Source organism: Orbicella faveolata, unplaced genomic scaffold, assembly GCF_042242905.1.
Source record: "Orbicella faveolata isolate gen_17 unplaced genomic scaffold, um_ofav_v1 contig_14, whole genome shotgun sequence".
Lineage (NCBI taxonomy): Eukaryota > Metazoa > Cnidaria > Anthozoa > Scleractinia > Merulinidae > Orbicella > Orbicella faveolata.
The window spans coordinates 7,535,420-7,542,703 of record NW_028301541.1 but is presented as its reverse complement, the minus strand read 5'-3'; the positions used below and the strand labels follow the sequence as shown (position 1 = coordinate 7,542,703).

Here is a 7,284-nt window from a genome sequence, read left to right as displayed (position 1 = left end):
CAGTATTTTTTTTCATTTTTTCAACTCACTTTATGATTTTGAACATGTTTTTTCAAACCTCCTGCTTTCTCTCAACTTTATTCATTTCGCTCAGCTCGCGTGTCGCGTGACATGTTTTGACCAACCGTGCAGGAACGGGAATTTTCAATAGTCTGGATTCTGCCCTTACTGCATGTAAGAAAATAAAAGTATTTAGCTGTGCTCATAATGCTAGAAATTTATAGTTGGCTTTAGGCTTGTGGAACTAGACATAAATTTCAAGCAGTTTAAGACCCACGTACGGAGACTAGATCTAGACAACATCACATGCCATTAGGGACAGCGCGTCTCCCAACCCCAAATGCTTTGGAAACGAAAGAATATCGAGGTCGAAATGTATTATGGACCAAAATATAGCAAGACAGCGGGAACCTGGTCTCTAACATTAGTAGGCCTGGTTAATTTTATCATTTTTAGCGGGTAAGGTAAATCCTGAATAAAATTTTTCACTTGAATTGCTCCAAGCATTGTTCAATATTTATGTATAGAATGATCCTTGCAAAGTTGAGCCGTCGACAGCGCAAACCCAGTGCTTACAATACTGAGATGAGGTGGTTGTCGAAAGCTTTTCGCCAGCCCAAAACTCGGCGAGAAATCGATCGACAAATTCAAAGCCATGATCTGGGACAATCCTACTGACGATGTGCTACCAAGTTATGGTAGGTTTTTTTTAAAGAAAATTAAGAAATGACTTCATGTGGAGTGATGTCGTGATGTGTAGGCTTATTTTTCCAGGTATATCCTGAACTAGTACTGGAACCGGCTAAAATATGCAATAAAGTTTATGTAATTTAAAGATAAACAAAACGAAAATGCGTGCACGGGCCCGAAAAAGTAAAATGATGTAAAATAGAATATGGGATATGCTTATTTTGTAGCTGAAAAAATGCGATTAGGGTTTTAGACATGGTGTGGAAGGGTGGAAAGGGGGTGGGGAGGGGGGGGGGGGGTGGGTTGGGGGATGCCATCTCCAATACAGTATCACAGTTTTGTTGAATTAGAAAGCAGTGATGCTTAGAAATTTATAATCTTATATACATCTTTGTCCGCTAGCAGCCCACTCCAACTCTACTTTTTGAGGTCTATTACCCCACTCCCTTAGAAAATATTTAATAAAGCCAGATGAAAAGTATATCATGTTGTTACTAATTAACAGGATTGACTGCAGATGAGCTTGCCTGTCTTGCTGCATCGGGAATGCAAGGCTGGGTCTATACTGATCACGTCACATGGGTTTTAAAACAGCTTAATGACATGCAAAATGATACCATGCTACTATGCCCAATGTCGTTGTTAATATCCACAACGAGATGATGAGGAAAGCTAAGTTACTTAACCCTGGACCATTAAAAAGGCTGGTTTTCACTCTGAATGTGGGACAAAGGAATGACAAAACTTTCATTGGCAATCCTCAAAATGGTGGTAATCATTGGGTACTGGTAGATGTTGAGCTGCGACCTTTCATGAAGATCATATACTGTAAGATGCTGGCTTGGCAACCTCCCCCAGACATCATTGATGTCATCAATGATTTTGCACGGTACATTCCAGAAGTTGGAACGCACAAAAAGAGTCATTTGGTGATTGCCCACTCTCCCAGTGTGACTAATTGGCAGGGTCATGAATGTGACTGACGATGCCGTAACTATTCCCTGCAGAGTTGCACTGATATATGTGGTGTTATTACTCTGGTAAACGCAGCTGTGGTAGCCTTGCACAGTCCTCTTTTCTGATGGTTAACGGGTCCAGTGATCAAAAAATTGATCTTCTTGCAACACCTGACCCAATACTGGTTATATTTTGTGTCGCCCATGAGCAGAGACGAAGCCGTATTCTTGTCAGTGTGAAACAAATTTTTAGTTTGTTTATTGTGGAAGTGCCACAACTTCCACTGATGACCACTCCATCTTTCCCTCACCCCCATTAGTGGTCATTATATGGTTTTACACATTGTGCTGGCATTATTTTGAGCATAATAGCGAGGCAAAAGAATCTAGCATTATGCAGGAATAGCAGTGACAAAAACTGGCCAATGTCTTTTGAGCATAATATATAGTGAAATTTTTTGATCATCAAGCATTTGCATAATGACAACAAATTTGAGCATTATGTGTAAAACCCTATTTCATGAGCCATTTCCAGTACTATTCTGATATTTACAACACAACTTTGCAAACACAAAATCCTTTAACAACAGAAAGACAACAATGTTGAGAAGGAATATTCCTTCTAACATGAACCAAATGCACTGCCCCATGAAAAATGCAGGACATGTGGTTAGTGTAGTACAAAGATAGAAGAGTGCTTTTAGAAACCTTTTGACCTAAGTTTTCATCTCTAAAATGGCCCTTGTGATATGATCAGTAGCAGGCTGTACATGTTTTCGTGACGATTTGAACAGCTAGAGATAACTGTGCAACCTGACACTAGCCTTCTAGCAGGCTACTGCCATATTGGCTTATGATATTGGCTTATGATATTGGCTTATGATATTGGCTTATGTTATCCACAGGTCTTTAGCTTCTTCATTGTGAAGAACATCATCATAATTTACTTCTATCAAAACGAAAAAGATCACCAGGGATAATGAAAACCTGGATCTACAGGTCCCTTGGCAAAATTGTTTGTTTGATGCTGTGCTAAATAGAGAAGATGATATCATTATTTAGAGCATTTAGTGCAGGAAACATTTTCACACTAGAAAATATATGAAATCATTACAGGTCAGACTAGTGAAATTTTAAAAGCTGATTCTAACTGTTTCTGGACGACCTATATGGAACATGCCAGGTCTCTTTCAATTGAAGTCATTTTGTTATTAGCAAAAAAAGGACAGAGCATTCATTCAAGACTATTCCAGCAGCTTGTATTAATAATAATATTAGACCATGTTTTTGATGTTCTGTTAAATAGAACAGGGATAAGCATGTGAAATCATTATTGGCATGAGGTGAAACTAGTCTTGTGTTTCACACATTTAATTTCAGTGAGCTATCACAATACTGGGCATCGTGCTTTGCATAAATATTTGATCAATCAGCTCATTTCCGTAGGATTTTTATCAACTTGATCCCCACCACAGATATATGCTTGTACATGTACATGTAAGTTCTGAACGGCACAGTGCGAACTATATTGATTTTGCAACAAGTTTACTATTAATTTAATATTTTTTTGCCATACATGGCTCGAGTAACATTCTAAGGAAAATTGGACTCTGAGTACATGTCTGACATCTATTGTCATTTCAATATTGTCTTATAGTTATTTCATATTGTTCTAGAGTTTTTACTGCTTTTAAGCAACAAATCTGAAACAAACATTACATGCAGAAACAAAAAAACAGATCAATATTATTATATATTATATTATATATTTTCAGGCTTTCAATGTTGGTATGTGTGTGGAATTATAATGGGATTACGGTATGAAGTTCTGTATTACTGCATTAAATACACGACAAGCCGTTACGATTATTGTTAATCAAATTAAAGAAACTACATATAATTTCTACATACACAACACAAGCTAAGGTTCGTTTACCGGTAACGAATAGGTCAATGAATTGCAAGATAATGAATACCGTGGTGCACAACTGATCTGATGAGCAAAAATTTCTGTGACTGAGACGTTCGAGGGATAATTTGTGTTTCCTTTCAGAAATATTTCGAGAAAACGTGGGCTGGTGGTCGCTAACTGCGTTTTAAAGCTGAAATCAACCAGGCGTTTCAAGTGTTAGAGACCAGGCTCCCACTATCTGATTATATTTTGGCCCACAATACATTTCGATCTCGATATTCTTTCGTTCCCGATGCATTTTGGGGTTGGGAGACACGCTGTCCCTAATGGCATGTGACAACATCCTAGATGGATGTAGTGGCTGCCATCTTTGTAACTCATAATTTTAATTTCTCTTATAGGGCTTTTCTGTATATTATTTTTAGATAGTTCTGTTAGGTGTCCCCTAATAGCAGTGGGGATTCTCCACTGCTAGATGTAACTGACACGGTAATAAAGTCAATATCATCATCATCATCACCATCATCATTATTACTATTATTATTATTATTATTACTATTATTATTATTACTATTATAGTTTATTTCTGTTATTTACTTTTACCTTGTAATATACCGATAGTGACATTGAAACCCAGGAGGGAGCCATTATGTAAACACTGTTGAAATAGGTTTTAATAGTTTATTTCTTCTTTTACTTACTTACTTTTACCTTGTATATACCTCATTTATAAAAAAAAAAAAAAGTAGTAGTAGTAGTAGTAGTATTAGCATTAGTTGTAGTAACCGTGATATCATGACATATATGATATGACGATGATGATAATAAATTGTTATTATTATTATTATTTTGATATTATTATTACTATTATAATTACCGAAAACTTAAGGAACAACAGAATTTCTGAATTTTTTACCAGATACATGTAAGATTCAAGTTTGTATCGAAAAGTGCTCAATAAAGTTTGAATTTCTTAAAATTAAAAAAAAAAAAAAAAAATTATTATTATTATTACTATTATTATTATTACTATTATTATTATTACTATTATTATTATTACTATTATTGTCATCATCATCATCATTATTATTATTATTATTATTATTATTATAACTAGAGAACGTTGGCCAAAAGTTGCAGTCAGTTGCATGAGTTGAGAAATGAGGCCTTTTATTCTTAACTGACAGCTGAGATTTGACATCTGCAAAATTTCCTGATAGTTGAGAAATGGGTTCAAATTTGAACTAGTAGCTCAGAAATCGCCGAGTATTTAACTGATAACTAAAATTCCATACCCTCACCCTAGAAGTCTTACAAGTATCAGATCGAGAGGTCTGGGTTCCAGCCTTGTTAGAGTCCTTGTTTTTAGGGGGGCAAAGCATTTTACTCCCGCAGAGTATCTATAATGAACTAAGCATTAAGTACTAAGTACTAAGTACTTTGCCAGGGAAAAGACCCTGGGAACGAGGTTGCTAAGTACTTCACCCTTCCGGAAATTAAAACCGGAGAAATTTTTACTTATAACAATGTATTAGCCTAAACGGACCTCAGAGAAAATTGTGTAAGGCGCGACAAAAAATCTTCGGTATTATGTATATATTGTACAACGCCGGAAAATAGCCGGAAAAACAATGTTGAATCAATATTGAAGGTAAATTAAAAATGACCTGCTTACTATATTTCTTTAAATTGTTCTGACCAGGATCATACGACGCAATAATTTGCATGTTATTTTCCCTCAACATGTAACACTGAAATGTCGTTTCATTCCCGGAAACGGCTGTTCCTTTTGGAAAATCTTTGTTGAGTCACCCTTTCAAAGTTTTTCCGAATCTTGTCATCCAATCAAAAGCAAGCTCGAGCACTCACGAGTACCAGTACTGCGCAACCAGGCGCGCCAGCATAACGTAATAAGTATACGTCACGTTGCTTAGCAACGCCGGTGACGAAAATGTCGTCATTAACTGGTACTTATTCCCCCGCGTATTCAGTGCAGGATGGTAGTGAGCGATTGTATTCTATCTATCAACATCATTTTCCTTTGAGTTCCCAAAAGAATATAAAAGTTTTATTTTTGTACTCGATCCGGATATAGTATTCTTGACCTCACAAACTTAACTGTTCCACAAAGAGATGCAAAATGGAATTCCCGCCTCAATCCGATTAATACCACTGGCATGTCATTGGTATGTGTACGTCCTTGGTGTAGGTTTCTTTTGACATAACTGGAACCTTTCCGGACACAGGCAACCCTTGCCACAAGCTATATTAATAGACTTGATATATTACTAGCTTTCCTTTTCAGCCAGAATCTTACACCCAGAGGAAAAAGGCGACAAGCATGTGTACACACGATAAAACAAATGGAAATACAGACAAGGAGGTGCAGACGGCGCCGAGATTAAACACCCCCTAAAATACCCGTGTCATAAATATAAGACGTCCAAATATGCCCTAAGAGACTCCATATAGACATAATAAAATGTGCTAAGCCTCACCTTAAGCCCGAAAGTGTTTCTTAAAACACCTCCCGACCTAATAAATGTCAGAGTAAGGTTTTGGCTCCCCCAAAAAACGTTTGTTTCCAATCTCATAACAAATTGGAATTTCCGTGTCACTTTCCCGTCAGTTTAACTCTTCTTCCGCCCCCTCCCGCCCCCCCCTTCCCGCCCCCCACCCCGTCACCACGAGAAATGCGTATGTTTATTTTCGGCCAGGTAGTACGTCCTAACCGTTAGAAGCAAACTTCGTCTTTATAGGCCTTTCCGAGACAGAGTCCATGCCTGGAAGTAAACTGTGTTAGTCCAGCGTTCATTCCTGTTTGCGGACCTATTTGTTAGACCGATTCGTCATTCCGCGACTTCTTAGGAGGAAATTTTGTCTGATGATAAGGCGAATGGTTTCTAGCAAAACTGTTCTGCTGTATTAGCGAACAAGGCAAAACCTTGAAGTCGTCTCTTTTTCAGCTTGGACATTGTTATAGAAATTGACCGCCAAAGTAAAGCTATGCCACTGTCGACTTGGGCGTCAGCCCGTCTGTTACCACCGTATAAAATATCTTGAAGCCTCACAGATCTCAGGCATAGAAAGCCCTGTTATTATATGCCCTTGAAAAAAAGCTCATAGATTTAACTCCGTAAAGAACCAGCACAAACTAATATACAGAATACAGATCACAATGATTTCCCATCATTTTGAATGAATGACATTTCTTTTCCGTTTGCTGATTATAATGCAGAGTCATTTCATTCAACAAATTTATGTAAGAGGGTGGTAAAGGGGGGGTATAGATCACGTTTCACGGAAAATAAAGCAGCCCTTTCACAATTCACGAAAAATACAACATTGGCATTTCACGCTTTACGGAAAATAAAAGAGAACATTTTGGAAAATCACGGTTCACGGCTACTTTGGAAATCACGATTCACGAGGAAAAAATTAGCCATTTCACATTTCACGGGAAAACAAAAGGGCCGATCACGAGTCACGAAAATGCCCTTTACCACCCTCATGTGAGAGACGCGGCCGTGCTGTATACATTTTACTGCAAGTATATAACTTAACTTGAGTTACTTTAGAGATTCATCATTTTATGTTGAGACACTTGTACCATACTATATTTTCTTTTATACCTATTCTTTTTAAAGTTGTAAAATGGTTCGTACCATTTTCTTTCAAACGTACAAGTTTTTTTACTTTTCCGATTAGATGTCTCTCTCCTACCTG

General features: G+C 37.3%; 1 long non-coding RNA gene across 1 annotated transcript; it reads left to right on the top strand.

Moving 5' to 3' along the window:
• Positions 1 to 11: 11 nt before the first annotated feature.
• Positions 12 to 4,523, top strand: LOC149113791 (uncharacterized). Its single transcript, XR_016206555.1, has 2 exons — positions 12 to 698; positions 1,196 to 4,523. It is a non-coding gene; the product is annotated as an uncharacterized LOC149113791 (long non-coding RNA).
• Positions 4,524 to 7,284: the final 2,761 nt, after the last annotated feature.